At 41.7% G+C, this 16811-nt stretch overlaps 1 protein-coding gene across 1 annotated transcript in view; it reads left to right on the top strand.

Annotated features, from left to right (window-relative positions):
- LOC118319289 (storkhead-box protein 2) overlaps positions 1–16811 on the top strand; it is a 48577-nt gene that overhangs the window by 1461 nt on the left and 30305 nt on the right. The window lies entirely within an intron of this gene.

Genomic DNA, 16811 nt, shown 5'->3' with positions numbered 1-16811 from the left:
AGAGGGAGTTCATAGACTGGTCTCAACACAAACAGTCTATGTTTTTATGTGAGATCATAAAAACACACAAAAAAAACTCATCCTTCAGTTAGAGCTGACGCGTTCATCAACAATTCTCTGGACATGGTGTAAAGAGACAATTGGCTCACGAGGCGAGACTTTAACACTGTTTAGGGAAAACTTCAATGATGAAATATATGAGTGGAACAAAAGTCTTTTATTTGACTGAAAGTCACAAATGCAAAACAATGCAGGTGCATTTAGAAATGTTTGAACGAATGAACCTGTAATGAATGTTATTGTCACTGTATGAATCATCACATGCAGTCAAAGACAATATTATAATAATATAAGTCAATATTCAAGCACAGGAAAAGCTTTAGCAACAAACCCAACCGACCTTATGACTGCGTGAACTGTGCGAGAGCGTCTAACTTCTGAACGTTAACGTCAAACGTTGCTACTGGTTCCTCTAATGCAAGTTATTCTTTGGTTTCTCTCGTGTGTTGTTGGTGGGCGGATACGCAGTCACCCTGGGCAACTTCTAATTGGTGAGAATGACTAGTACGTGCGCAGCACGGCATTTCTGATTGGACGGCAAGAAAGTATAAAACCCTGGGTCAGATGCGCTGCATAACATATTCCAATAAATAGCAGCCTTTTGCGATTTGCAAATAGCGCTGTTTCAAATTGCGATTTTTGTTTGAAAAGGATTAATTGTTCAGCCCTAGTACAGATCCCTGTACCGGCGCATCAGCTGTTTCCCTCATGAGCGCTGAACGTTGTTGTGCAAAAGCCTTTGTCGTGATTGACAACGTTTCTGAAGCTTATGTCTGAGCATCATTTTATTTGAAGAACACAAAACATGTATGATCATGGAAATTATATGAAAATCATAATACAGACAGAATTATGGACAACTCATCTGATACATTACAATATCCTCAGGATAATCTGCTCATATTTTATACAAATAATTACTTTTACGAAAAACTCCTGCAGGTATCACGTTACTATTTATGTTTACAGTGAATTGTTCTGTGTTGTTGTTTTTATGCAAAAAATCATATTTACAAAAGAAGCTACTTTCCCCCTTTTTTGTAACAGTATGTGGGGGGGGGTCAGTGTCCATACAACATACGGGTTGTAAGGATATTAATGGAGGTGATCATCATTCAAATCCGTACAACCTGTGTTTATGATTAAATTATTTACAAAAGCACACAATTGTTTACAATATCATAAATTTCTTATAGATCTGTCCCCTAAACTTCTGTCAAAGTTCACCAGATTGATGGATTTAACTTTGAAATGTACAACATTATCTTCCAGGGGAGCCTGACCCCAGACCCCCCTACAGTGTCCGAGGTCCACCCACCATTGTCTCACAAAATCCTATGGGAAAACACTGAACCCAAAAGAATTCTACAAAAGGAGACTTATTGGAAGTTACATGCAGGTCTTTGCACAGTGTAGGGATTGTTTTTGGCTCCGGATGCTGGACCAGTCGTCCCCCTGCTCTGTAGTCAGTCTTTCACGGTCCATCAGCCTTAACTGTGTTTGTCTGGTCCAGTTTAACCTGCAACCTGTCTGTGACCTGTCTGTTAGGCATTATTTTTCAGTCAGAAGATTTATTTTTTGCTTTAATCCCTGCAAAAAGTCAAACAGCGCTACACTACATAATACCCCATAAAACACCAGATTAACTATTTTAGTGGCGTGTTAATCATTGTATAATATATTATGTCAACTTTATATTTGCCTATGTGGGATTTAAATGTATCATATCATACAGATTATTAACAGTTTCACACACACACACACACACACACACACACTCACACCAATGTCGTGCTGCTTGAATGTTGGTCCAGATCGGAGGTGCGACCGACTTGCAGCTAATAAATGCTCCACATTTCCTGCACTTTTACTTGTCGTCTCTCTCTCTGTTGAAGTACAGTCAGACTTTAGACTGTTCACCACTGTGTGTTTCTCTGCAGACATGTAGGCATTGTTTTTGAGTGCATGTGCGCAAGGAAATGTAAATGCGTCATACGTCATTGTGCCGCTGTATCATTGATATCGCGATATGACACTTTTTCATGTAAAATCGATACCTGAAACCGATAACTGAACTTTGAGCTTCCATCCATTATATTGTGACTCAGTAGATACATTTTCAGGTTCTTTCTTTTCTCGACTATTGAGGAGATAGATCAAACCCTAACCCTGATTGTTATGTCGTGAGTATGAATGTTCTGTTTGTAAGCTTATGTTTTTGCTGTACTTTTGATCTACTGTGAGTGTGAATGTTATGGATGCATGTAATCCATTTAATGTAATATTTTTATGTAGCTACTGTTTAAGACAGACAGAAGCTAATGGGGATTTTAATAAAGTAAAGTAAAGTAAACTTCTGTTGAGCTGCCTTTATTTAGGAAATGTCAGAACATTACAACATTCCCAATGTGGGGGTCCAGCCTGTCATGATGAGTATACTACCAGAGCCCTCTGCTGGACTGGGAGTGCAATAGCATCTAAACAGTCACTTCATGACATCTCTCCACTTCATGGCTAACAACACAACACACCATGAAAACAGATGCAGATTCACATGACATCTCCCAACCAGGCAGCTGAGTTCTGGACGTATTGTAGTTTTTGGATGTCTGTGGGAGGGAGTGAAGGCCGTAAAGAATGCTGTTGCAGTAATCCAGTCTGGAGGCTATGAAGGCGTGGATGAGTGTTTCTGCAGCAGAGGAGGAAAGGGAGGCACGAAGACGTGCAATGTTACAGAGGTGGAAGAAGGAGGTTCTGGTGATGTTCTTGATGTGTGTTTTAAAGGAGAGAGTGGTATCCAGGGTGATGCCAAGGTATTGCTTTCATGCCATGGAATAAACTTCATAAATTTCCTCCCCCTATTGATCAATTCATCATGTAGTACAATCTGCTGATATGCATGGCTCATGTCTAACTTTGTGTATTTCTCTCCTCCAGTTAAACATGCTATAACTTCCTCCATTTTTGGAATGGGGTACTGCTCAATGGGTGACAATTTGTTTACTGTAAGTGCCTTTTCAAAAGTCAACCCGTCCTCTGACAGCAGCCTCCGCTGAATTCTGTCCTCATTCATGCCACAAACCAGCCGGTCTCTCAGCATTACAACCAATGCATCTCCAAAGTTACAGTCCTAAGAAGCTGCGTTATGCAGAGCTAGAAGCAGAAGCGAGGCCGACAATAAGATCAGTCTCGGAGACAGCTGAAGGCAGCAGCCAGTGGATTTGGATCAAGTGGAATGACCCGTGCTGGGCCCCAAATACAGCATAAGCCACTTATGAACTTCCACGAGTCCACTTTTCAGTCTGCTGTTTTCAGCAACAGGCTGTGTTCGGGGGCTGTTGGGCACCGGACACAACGCTGAGGGCTGATCATCCCTTGTGGAGGGTGTATAGTGTGAAAAGGCCGAAACACCCAATGATGCAGAGGAACAATACTGACGATGTGTCCAGTGTACAACAGTCCTGAAACTCTTCCCAAGCCAAGAAATGCCTCCCGCACAACTCGGAGAACCACCTGTCACTAATGTACCACTCTCAACACAAAGGTTGTGAGCTGGTACGCTTATCGATCCGTTACTTCAACAGTACTCTTATCAGTTCCGACGTTCCTTAAAAATAAAAGTCAACTCACGTTTGGCCAGTTAAATGCTTCATTACCGGTGTTGGTAGAGAAGTCCGTCCGACACCAATCACGGCAAAACAAGCCAATCGGTGCACCCCTAGACACAACAGACAGTTTTTAATGTCTCGTCCTGTGTTTTTACTGCATTTGATCTCCACAATGCTATTCCTGTTGGAAGTATCAGCAAGATGATGCAAAATGAATAAAGGCAACCCGTGATTACAATGTTTTAAATTCTATCTGAAAAGGTCAGATTTCACTTCGTCCCCTTGGGACACATCTGTGGTTTAGTTCACGTCTAGCGGTTAATTAGTCAGGGAAGTCAAACTATGTAAGCTATCCAAGTCTATCAAGACATGCGGTCCTCTGGACACTTGCGCTATAGAAATTCCACTACAGTCATTTTGAGACGAGACTTGTGCCTGACATGCTGTTTATCTTGCATCGCTCTGTGTATCATGAGGCATCTAAAACAAGTGCAAGTGAAGTATTTTTGACTGATGCTTTGAATTTTAAATGACAGCCCTAGTTATTTTCAAGGGATATGGTGACAATGACATACAGTTTAGAATATTGTCAGCCTTATAATTTAAGCTATGCCACTGCAGTCATGACAACATCTCTATAAAGAACAGCAAACCAGAGACAACAGATAAGCCAACTGGCAGCACATGAAAATGTTTTGAGACATAAATAGCAAAAGCAAATTCAACTCAAATCTTAACTTCTAGGCAGCACACAGGTGGCTGAAGAGTTCCAAAAAGCCCCTGTAAAAGCACATCAAATAGTCTGTTGTCAGCTACAGCTGGACACTGCAATTCTGATTTCAACCCTAATTATTATCTTTTATGTGCATCAAACTTGATGGAGAGATGGGCCATGGTCCAGTGGAGAACCCTTTCAATTTTGAGAGACAGGCATTTTTTTGGACATGTTCAGTAATATCTCAAAAAATAATGTATGGATGTGGATGTAGAAAAAATCTTACATATTTATGATTTTTGGGTTTTGGGGGAAAGTATGCACTCTACAGCATACCATTTTAAATTATAGTTATTCAAACTGTCAATGTCCTTTTTTTTTTACAGTTATGAATTGGTTTACTGAAACTGTCCATCCACTACTGCTACACAGTGTCTACAAACTCAAACAGTTCAAAGGTCCGCGCAAGACTCTTGCGAGACTTGGCACGGCAACATTAGCATAATGTTATCAGGGGTTAAAAACAAAGCACAATGGGCTACTGGCACAACCATTTCCGGGTTCTACTTAGTACTGCTCAACTGTTTCCGATCCGGTTAAACAATGGGGCTGTTTCGTCAGACCTTTGCGTCAGAGGTGACAGAGAAATGATCCCGACAGATGTTCAACCAACCGTCGTCTTCTGGGGTCGGGATGGGTCGGAAACCCATGAAAACTGAGTACGCCATTAAATTTTGATGGTGCCTAAAAAAGTGGGGCAGAGCAGCGCTCTGAGTTCTTCATGTGTTTCGAAAAATGTCCCCTTTTGGACATTTTCCTGCGTAGACTTGTGACAAAACTCTGAATGAAGTAGTGAGTAAACACAGACCGGCAACAGACGAGCAGCATTATTTTGAAATGGAAGTACGTCACAAAGCTCATGTGGTCCGTTTAATCTAAAAATCTAAGTTTTGGGAGATATGTTGATTTCAGTAGAAGGACAGAAACGTAGTCAAAGTGTGACCATTTGTTAGCTCTGTAGAACAGCTGGTACAATCCTTCACACCCCCCTGATGAGAATTGTTCCATATAACTAAAGTATCTTCTGTGAACCTTATCGTGGCCCATGTATCTAGATACCTGTTGAATTGTCTTATAAGGAACAAATGCACACCCCCAGCTTGTATATATAGCACAACTCTGTCACTCACACGCTAATAAAACAGCCAAAAGGGGGCAACTAGTTTATAAGTGATTTTAGGATGGAACGGCAAACAGGCAGCAGCAGTGATTGGTTGCTTTACTGGACCATTGTGGGGAGACGGAGCTTTTCAGTCAGGAGCCCTGTCGCGAGACTACGTCGTAGTCACCCTATGCCAGGTTTTATGTTGTTTTTGCTGAAAGTCAATGAAATAATTATTTTCCGAAACCATCATTAAATGATCAAGATGAATGATTGAAATATATGGGGGATGTATGCTTATTTTGTTTGTTTTCACAAAGTTCTTGGTGTTGCTAGGTGTTGCTGCTTGCCAAATCGACCCCCTGGTGACCGCCCGTGCCTATGGTCATGAACTTTGGGCAGTGACCGACAGAATGAGATCACAGACGGGGTTGAGAGTAGTTTCCTCTGCAAGGTGGCTGGGCGCTGCCACAGAGAGAGTAGGAGCTCCGACATCAGGAGCGCTGTTCATTCAGAAGAGGCCATTTGAGATGGAGTCATTCTTGCCTTCCATTCAAAGGGTTTTGGACATGTCTGGCTGGTATGAGCCACCGAGGTGGGGATGCTGTCGGAAGCCTAACCCGTTACTAATGAATTGAATTGCGGTTGAGTAAATGGACTGCATTAATAAAGTTCTGAACATATTCACTCACATTCATACATTGCTTCTACACTATATCTGATGGGACAGCCGTCAGTTTAGGGTTCGGTGTCTTGCCAAAGAGCACTTGGGCATGCAGGCTGGAGGAGCCAAGCTTCTGGCTGCCCACTGATCCACCATGATTTGACACCGGCAGATTTTATTCAGTATTTAAAGAAATATATTTCTTTGCCTTTTTTCCCCCTGGCAAAACTGAATTGTTAGTGTAATCCATCAAAAGGGTTAAGGAGACAGACAGAAATGTATGTGGTCCCAGCTTTTTGTATACATTATTAATATAAATCATTAATACATCATAATTGATTGTATATAGATAACACAAGGAATAATGACTGATATAATAAGTGTACTCTGAATATACTCTCTAGTGTATTGACGTGGTAAATGGAGGCAGCTTGTTTTGGGGGATGTGGGCTGAAGGCTTCCAGCAGTACTGGATAGAAACCATGTATTTGTGTTGCCCGGGTTGCTGAGTGTGTTGCAGCATTCGGTCAGTGTGCTGCTAACTAAAGACGCAACTTAAGAGCCCTGTGCCGATTGGCTGGCTCATTGACTTGGCTTCTATCCACTAAATCTTACAACACACACATGCACAAACACGAGTCTGAGCATTTCCCGTCAGGAACACCAATGGGCTCGCTGAGCAGACGGGGGGATGCGAGTTCACACTGGTCGACTCTACCCTCATCTCCTACAACAACACAGTGAGCGACACAGTGAGAACCTGAAGGCAGAACGAGAGACCGACTGATGAAAGAGAGGCAGAGGTTAACCCTTTCTCTTCCACATCTCCCATTAGCCCTTTGCTCAGCTGCGTACTCTCTCTCTCTCTCTCTCTCTCTCTCACACACACAAATCCTGGAGGATTAATATTCAGTGAGTGTGTAAAAGGAGTCCTGGAGGAATGGTCATGGATGGAGATAGAAAGGAGAGTGTATCTGCTTTTCTCTCCTCCCTCTTCTGGCTGAGCAGCCACTCTCCTAATGCTGTCCTTTGTATTAGAACCCCCGTCCCTCTCGCCCTCTCTCCATTTCTTCCCTTCACCCTTTCGCTGCATGGGCTTTTGTCTGTCTGATGAGGATCCAAGCTCGCCTTTTTCCACTCCCAACCCAGCGACCCCTTTGATCAACTCCAACAGCACCATCCTGTGTTCCCCTCATTCTTCGGCTCAAAATAAGATCAGGCAAAAGGACTATGGGCAGACGGATAGACCAGCCAACCACTGGAGCAGTGTGGACGGTTCATTTTTGACTGCTAAGCGAGTGAGGGTGCACGAGTAGATCAAGACAACACAGCAGATTTGGATTCGATGTGATCAGAGGAGGAGGAACCGATAGGAAGGAGACGTTCTGTGGACTTTTTGGTCATGTTATGGCCAGTGACACGACCGTGAAGGAATCTGGCCTAACCAGATTGGAATTTTTTGTCTCATAACATGGTGGATGTTATGGCTAATTTTCATTAGCTAATTTATTGCCACGAATGTTCCCCAATGGAATTTACTTTGCAGCCTTGGGTCAACCATTGGGCCCAATTAAACAGACGTTTGATTGTGGATTACCAGATTTGACCCAGTCTTATGGACAGACGTTGCCCTCCTGTGTGGTGAGGATGAGGAAGACGAGCAGCAGCACACTGAGGCGGGCATGGCTCAGCTCCGACCTTACGGCAGCCTCACAGGAGCCCGCCAGGAGCCAACGCTCTCGCAGCGAGAAGGACTACAGAACCCACAAACACAGCAAGAGGAACTACTACCCTCCACAGTATCTGTGTCAGAGTCCGCTTGCTTATATACACACAGGTAGTGCACAACCACACTGACAGAATCTTTACAAATTAATGTTCAGAAATCTGTCAGAAAGACCTTCTTTACACATGTGGTACGAAAGTCATTGGTAAAGAGTTTGGTTCCATAAAAGTGTTGGACTGACAAGAGGGTGTTTGAAATAGCTGGACTGTGTGTTCGTCACATGAGTCAGATTCCAATGTGTTCCATAATGCAGTCTATAGCTTTATTCCTTAGTCTCCAAGCCAAGGCAACGTAAATCCTAATGTCACTAAGAGATACTTTCTCTGACTTGAAAGCTTTTCCTCAGGCGGAGTGGTTCCTCCGAGTAATGTGAAGCCAAGTATGATAACTGAGCATCTGCATTGGTACCATAGATCAAAAATCGAAAAGATCATTAGTGCCCTTCTTCAGTGTTCACAGGCACCTCCGTAGCTGAGGAACCTGCTGATGGTTGTTGCCAAGGATACTGAATGGTATCCATGGTAACTCAAACCACCACCATTTGTGTCCATTCATTGCAGACTTCAGTTACCCTCAGTGGAATGCAGATAGCATGAGGTGTTTCTAATGATACACGAGTGTTTGTGACTTAGTGTGAGGTAATGGTGACCAGTTCTGTTCCTGCCTCTGCCACTTGGTGTCTTCCCAATCCAATCAATACTTACCTCGATGTTGATGATCAGATAGATAGATAGATAGATTCAGCAGGTATCAGGCGCACCACACACCTTAGAAAATATAAAAAATGTACAAGAATGAGGAATCTAAATATAAAGAATGTACATGCTAGTACAAGTATGTGCAATTTGTTACCAGTAATGTGTATAGGAAGATAACGGACACCTCAGACAGGGGTGAGGTGTTATAAAGTCTTACCATGTAAGGAAAGATTTCCTGTGACAGTGAAGCTGAATGAGTCTCATGGAGAAGGAGCTCCGCTGTCTGTCAAGTGTGAGGTGGAGAGGATGGTCAGTATTTGTCCATGATAGATAACCTCCTCTCCACCACTGTTTGAAAAGTCTCCAGCTTGCAGCCTATTAGAGATTAAGCCTTCTTAATCAGTTTATTAAGTCTGTTGGTGTCACTGGCTCCTATTACATGATTAAGATACCCCAGTGGTAACCATGAATGCGTTGGGCTGCTGTTTCTGTAGTCATTAAATTGTGGTGTATGCCATCGAGCATCTTGCGAAAGATATGTATATACAGTATATATGTAGATACTAAATCTGACATCAAATTTTTCCTGAGCTACTTGATACAAATACAGAAAAACAATAATTCAATGACTAAAATGTAACAAAAGCTAATAATATTTTTTGTCAAAATGAACACTCAAATTAAAATGTCCATATTAAACTTTTATACATTTATCTTTTTCCCTTTCCTTTGGTGTCGGAGCTTATTTTGTCCATTTAAATTCTCTGAAACACTGAAATGCCCTAGTTTGTTTTCAGTAAATACATCTGTGCGTCCATACACAACTATAATTTTATAAGCTGACCAAACAGCTAACAAAAGATGCACACTACATATTGTGCATCGGCCTGTCAGGTGATGGAAAATATAAGATTGTCTTCGCTGCGAGTCCACGGGGCATAGGGAGCTGTGGCACCAACTAACTGAACCAGCAGTGTGGTGAGGATGGAACTGGACAGATGAGGATGAGAGGAAAGAAAGGGCAATCCCTCTCATCCACATTCAGACCTTTGTGCCGTCATCCATCAGACTGAACGACGCCACAGCACCCACAGTCTAAGAAGTCTATCCACTCCAAATCCCACCTGCACAACTATTACAAGACTAAACTGCACATTAGTGTATATAGTGTTTGTTATTGTATATAGTGTTTGTTTTTGGCATAGTATTTCTATTTTATCTTATTTACCTCAGGTTCTGTTAAAAATTCAAAATGGCCGACTTCCTGATTGGCAGAGGTCATGGGTCCCAGAGGGTTATTTGTAAGTCCTGGCGTGGTACACGTGCATAACAAATTTTGTCTATAGTTGGGGGCCTTGAGTTTGAAATGTTGTAGGGGGCGCTCTTGAACCATTTTGACACAATTAGAGGACACACCCATTCAGATATCAGGATTCGCCACTCTTGACACGTCTGCCAATTTTCGTGTGCTTCGAAACATCCCAAGTCCCGTAAAGCCATGGTTCAATGTTGACATTCAAATGTGTTGAGGGCGGGACTGTCATCATTCCTGAGAAGCTTGGTAATGATATGAGCACATATGGTGGAGTTTTGACATTCTGATGTTTTAATGGCTGCACATAACAATTTGCCGCCAAGCCCAAGGGGCTGTTAGACAACAAGTCACAGATTTGTGTATATGATATCATCAGGACTTTGGTCAGATACATCCCATTGATTACGAGCAACTTCTTTTTTCATGGTGAAGGATTGAAATACGGCACACTTTTTGGGGCATTTGACATACACTCAAGCTTACCATAACTTTTCACCCCATAGGTCTTTAAATGACACACAACAAATTTGAAGTTTCATCATGTGAAATCTGTCAGAGGTGTTCATTAAAACATAACAAATGTCAAAACACACTCCAAAATAACTCACTTCCTGTTTAGTAAAATAAAACTGTTTTAATATTTCTTCAACAAAATTTGCGTCACATCCTACATTGCAGTCATGACATCAGCCAGCTCCTCTACCTTCCATCTGCAGGTGGCCCCCCAACCCCCGGTAATTCTGCGTGGACAGATACATTTGCTTTCACTGCCAACAATGCTGGCTTACCCGTGTGCTTGATATGTGGAGAGAAATTAGCAAACAACCAAAAATCTAATGTTGAAAGACATTTCCGGAACAAGCACACAGCATTTGCTGAAAAGTACCAATCTGGAGATGAAGGTAAAAGAGCGATTCAGGAACTGAACAGCAGGAACTGCTGCGGAAAGCTCAACAGAGCAAAGATACTTTCAAGAAGTGGATTGAGTCTCCAAACTCAACTACTGTTGCTAGTTTTGTGGCAGCTCAGGAGATATTAACAAAGTCCGGTGGCTGTCCAGGGGAGCGGTGCTGAAACGGTTTGCTGCGTGTCTGGAACATGTGAAAACTTTCCTGGAAAGCAAAGGCCTCACCTATCCCGAAGTGGAACATCCAGATTGGTTGGAAACGTTGCACTTTGTGGTGGATATGACCAGTCGCCTTCACAAACTGAACAAAAGTCTCCAGGGAAAAGGAAGCACTGCCCTGCAATTGCTGGAGGATGATTTGGCGTTTGAATGCGATACTGAAAACCTCCCCAAACCCGACAAACTTGTATGAGAAACATGGAATGCAATTCCTGACACATATATGAACACGAAAAAGTTCTGTCCATCTTCGGATCCACATACTTATGCGAACAGGTTTTCTCAAGTAGGAACTTCATCAAATCAAAATATTGCCTGCGCCTCACAGATGACAGCCTGCAGTCCTGTGTGAAGGCTCCACAGTTGATTGCTGTACGTGGTTGAAGAAACCAGAAGAGGATGATTATTCTGTTCTTGTTTATTAATAAAAACAAAACAAAACTTTATTAATTTCCACAAATAGGGAAGGACTCAAAAAAGCCTGCATAGTTCTGTGTTTCATTTCAAAGTAGGTCTACACATTTTAGTCTTCTTTCTCTCCTTTTCACAAGAGTTTATTGTTTTCCTTTGTTATAACAGTTCAAAACAGAAATAAAATGTCAACAGTTTTCTTTTTGTTGTTTGTTGAACTTAACTATAGTTACTTTTTATGTTGTATAACTATAAAACTTTATACACTTATCTTCATTTTAAGGGTCAAATAATCCTATTAATAATGTTTCTCTCGGATCGGAGAGGTTTTTTATGCCTTCTTTTTTTCGTTAACATACAATAACCCTACTAGCAATAATGTCATTGTGATACTTGAATACTATGAATAGGGTGTTAACGTGGTCTTTATATGGATGTCCTTTCTGGCACAGAAACAAACACACTGTAATGCAGGTGTCACTGAAACCAGAGTGCACATCTGTCTGGTTGTGATGTGCATGTGATCAGAACTCAGTCTGGTGAGAGACTGTTCAAAGGTCATATAACTCTGCCGCCTCGTGTGTTTTCAAGCTGCCTGTCAGAAAGCTGCAGGTGAGCCTTACAGTATATCTACTGAATCTGGTTAGTGTTGGTGCAGGTATACATCCAGTGGCCCATTGTCATATATATATATATATATATATATATATATATATATATATATATATATATCTAATGTGTTCAATAGGGCTGATACAATTCCGAATAATTTGATTACTAAAAATCATCGATGCAAAATTATTTGCTAAAGTATTTCTTATCCGATTACTCAATTAATCAATGGAATAATCAGTAGAATACTAAAATAATCGATCGCTGCAGCCCTAGTGTGCAATGGAAAAGGACAGAGCTGGCTGAGAAATGAAAGTAGAGTAATAAGTAATTCAATGTAGGTGCTGACTAATCTGTAAAATAAATGTAATTACTTTAACAACTATAATGGCACTCAGTCGAGCATACAACAGTCCCCTTAAATTCAATCCAGCTGCACCAGATTGCACACATTCACAGATATCAGTCCCCTAAATATGCCTGCTTACCCCCTTCGAGATCCATGCCTTGTTCCTCTGGAAATCAGTATAAATGTCAAAAAGCCCACTTTCCACAATGTTAAAGAACGTTATGACGTGCGATTTATATCATATCTCGTGAGCGCGATAAAACATGCTCAACGAGCAAAATTATTTAATTTCACACGGCACCAATACAACAATCGAAAGTTGTACAGGCAGCTGTTAAACTATTGTTATTACTTTTTCGATGTTTTTTTTTTATTTATATGGTACCTTAATACCTGAAGTGTTTAGGTTAAAAAGTTTTTTCAAGCCTTCATATTAATATTAACATATACACATTTCTGTAGGAGGTAGTTCACTTGTTATTTTAAAACAAAATGTGACTGCACTATGTGAACGTTGTCTCTGTGCGTGGTTTTGTAACATGGTCATTTAAATAAAGTTTATGAATAAAAAATAAAAATAAAACTGAACTTCCTCGAACGATAGCTGTCCATCAAGGTACGAGGATGCGTGTGGGTGTGACCGTGTACACGCAGGTGACAGCTTCAGTCGAGCAGCTGCCTGTACAACTCTCCATTGTTGTATTTGTGCGCGAAGACTAATATTTGCGTGTGTTAAATGTAGGGCTGAACGATTCGGGGAAAATATCGAATCGCGAATTTTTTTAACAGATATTGCGAGTGCGATTTGATTTGTGATTATAATTAGCGCGCGCACTGAGAGAGCGAGATGTGTTGAAGAGGAGAAGGGGAGAGAACTCTCTCTCTGTTAGAAGCCTGTCTCTTTAACAAGGGAATAGTCGTGGTGTTCGTCACCTCACGGTGCCACGTAAGACATTTTCATACGGAGTAACAGTCTCAAACAACTCTCGTGTGGTTCTGTGTTCGTCACTACTGTCACTGATTGTTGGCCTCTTGCGCTGTGCCAAGCGCTGATACAGGTGGGTGGTGTTGCCCCGTGAAGTAGCAACGGTAGCACGGCATGTTCTGCACAACACCTGACTAGGGCTGAACGATTTGGGAAAATAATCTAATTGCGATTTTCCCCCCAAATAATGTGATTGTGATTTAATATGCAATTAAAAAAAAGAAAGATTTTATCCTGTTTTTCTTTCCTTTTTTTCTTCTCCAAAAAAAGGAATTAATGATTTTAATATGACCACCAATATATTAGACACATTTAGAATTACATTTTATTTCCCATAGGATAGGCCTATTTGTTAGAATTAAATGAAGAGATGCATGATTTGAAATAAAAAATTTTATTTAACTGCTCATCACAGTAGTTTTTCTCAAACATGTATGTTTCACTTCCAGCCTTGTACAAATGTAATAATTATGACAACTATAAAACCAACTGTCAAATAAGGTTGGTGTGAACATTAACTCTCAAGTCTGTAACAAATCACACAGACAAAATGGGCTTTTAAACAAAGCCATTGTAAGGAATATGGAAAGTATAAACATATGGCAGGCAGTTTTTAAAAACTGCAGAAAAAGTAGGCCAATCTTACTGATCCCAACTCAGTAACATTTCACACAAACTGAAAAACAGAAATTTCTTCTACTAATCCTCTACTAAAATAAAAGTAAATAAAGTTATAAATAAAAAAGGACAAATGCACTTTTGAATAATAATAAAAAACACTGAAAATTATAATAAACAACCTTGCTATCCCCAGTAAAGAACAGTAACACACACCTCACATACTAAAGTGCACAATGATTATGGGACTGCCAGCCATAATGGTCTTTAACTTTTGTTCTCAGTGGCTCACAGGTTTTTTGCTAAGAAAACCAGCATATTGACTTTTGCTGGCTTCAATGATGAGCGAGTGCAAGTCACGATATTCCCTCCTGTGCTAAAAAGATGCTCTGAGGGAGCACTTGCGGCAGGTACACAAAGATACTTGCGGCCATCATACACAGTCGTGGGTAGCTGATCTTGTGTACCTGCCATCAAGCCAAGGGATCATCTTCTCCATCAATGGCAGGAGTTGTCAGGTAAATGTTTAACTCTGCCTCTGCCACATCTTGTAGTTGAACAGGCGAAGAGGGAGAGGCTGGACTGGTCTTAAAAAAACTGCCAAGAGACCTCTTCACCTGTTTCCCCGAGGGCTGTGCACTTTGAGGCCCCTGAGCAGTTTCATTACGAGACCTCTTCTCCTATTAGATAAAAAAACAGCCATTAGTATTGCAGTTTGATTTACAGAAATATTGTGTTCTTGTGAAACATAGTATAATTATCATTAACCTGATGATAAATACCCTTTTCTGATTCCACCATATCCGTCTTCAGTCGATTCTTGATGGCAGGGATGTTGTCAGTGCTGATGTACTGTGTTTTGAACCTTGGGTCCAGGAAAGAGCCAACATCCAAAAGCTCCTGAATGTTTGGGTCTCCATATTTGTCACTGAGGTATGCCAGGACTTTGTTTTTTTTATTGATCTAGTCAAGTCGCTGTCCTCAGCATCTTCAGCCAGGACTGATGTGGCCAAAAGGTGGAGAACTGGCTTGAGGTAGGAGATGCTGACATACTCCTCACCAGAAAGAGCATCTTTGAATTCCAGAAGAGGATGCAGTTACTTGTGTATTGACTCCAAAACATCAATATCCTGCCAGGTTGGGATGAGGGAGCGTGCATAACGATCAACAGACAGTACTTGAGAAATGGCTTTGGCCTGTTCAAGCACTCGGGCAATCATCATTTCTTTAGATCCCCATCTTGTTGGGCACTCGGTTATGAGGTTGTGCTCTAGGATTTGGAGCTCCCTCTGTGCCTCAGTCAGTGCCGCCTTCTTCTTCCAGTTGTGGGAAAAGTGCCCCACCAGCTTTTTGCACACCGCTGTTGCCCTTGAGACTCTGTCGTCTTTGAGTGCATTTTCTGAAACAAAGAAGTAGTGTATTACATACAATGAGTTTTGTCATACAAGGCTATCACCATTAAACACTAAAATTCTGTTATTCTGAAATACATACGCACACCCCCGCTCCTCTCTCTCTCTCACACACACACAAACACACACAAAATAACTTACCAATGGCAAGATGTAATCGCTGCCCAAAACACTGGAGCCTGGTCCATTCATTAAGCCAGCACCATTTTTGATGCGTTTTCCGTCGTGATGCAGACGTGTTTGTCCTCAATGAGATCCCAACTGGCAACCCCCTCTCTCAGGCTGGCTGCAATATTTTCCCGTGTGGTCGTCTGGGAAGTAGGCAGCTTGTAGGCAGCGAGCATTGAGGTTAAAATCTTCGTCAATAAAATGGACTGTAAGACTCTGATAGGGCTCAGCTGTACGGCTTGACCACAAATCAGTGGTAGTTGCAAAAAACGCTGCCGTTTTAAGCTCCGCGGCAACTTTCTCTCTGCACTTTTTGTATAGCTCCGGTATGGTTGTCTGACTGAAATATGTACGGGAGGGCATACTTTACTGCTTATCAAGCGTTTTTATCAAAGCCGTAAATCCAGGTTTGCTCACTGTGCTGATAGGTACCATGTCTTTGGCCAGGAACTCGGTTATTGCCCGAGTTATATCCCCGTGCAGTTTTGAATTGCGTAGTAGTAGTAGTAGTAGATACTTTATTTATCCCGAGGGAAATTCAGGCATCCAGCAGCATTTACAAACATACATACGTTAAACATACATCAATCCTACATAAAAATAAAAATACAAAATGAAATATTGAACTATGAAAACTAGGTTATGACAGTGCAAAACAGGAACAGTGCAAATGGATGTGCAAATGAAGGTAGAAATAAATTGTCCTATTCTATTGTCCTCCCTGCCTTGACTAGGAGCTGTTGTACAGTCTGATGGCCAGGGGGACGTAAGAGTTTTTCAGTCTGTTGGTGGAGCTAGACTGGGACAGCAGTCGGCCACTGAACACACTCCTTTGCCTGGTGAAGGTGTTGTACAGTGGGTGGTTGGCACTGTCAAGTATGGACAGCAGTTTGTCCAGGTTCCTTTTTTCTGCCACTGTCACCAGAGAGTCCAGCTCTGTGCCCACCACTGAGCCAGCTCTCTTCACCAGTCTGCCCAGTCGACCAGCGTCTCTCTTCTTGCTGCTTCCTCCCCAGCAAACCACAGCATAAAAGAGGACGCTGGCCACCACAGACTGGTAAAACATCTGCAACAATTTTTGCAGATGTTGAAGGACCCCAGCCTTCTCAGGAAGTACAGACG

The sequence above is a fragment of the Scophthalmus maximus genome, chromosome 9, assembly GCF_022379125.1.
Source record: "Scophthalmus maximus strain ysfricsl-2021 chromosome 9, ASM2237912v1, whole genome shotgun sequence".
Classification (NCBI taxonomy): domain Eukaryota; kingdom Metazoa; phylum Chordata; class Actinopteri; order Pleuronectiformes; family Scophthalmidae; genus Scophthalmus; species Scophthalmus maximus.
Note: the sequence above shows the minus strand (reverse complement) of the source record. Positions and strands in the feature narration are given on the sequence as shown.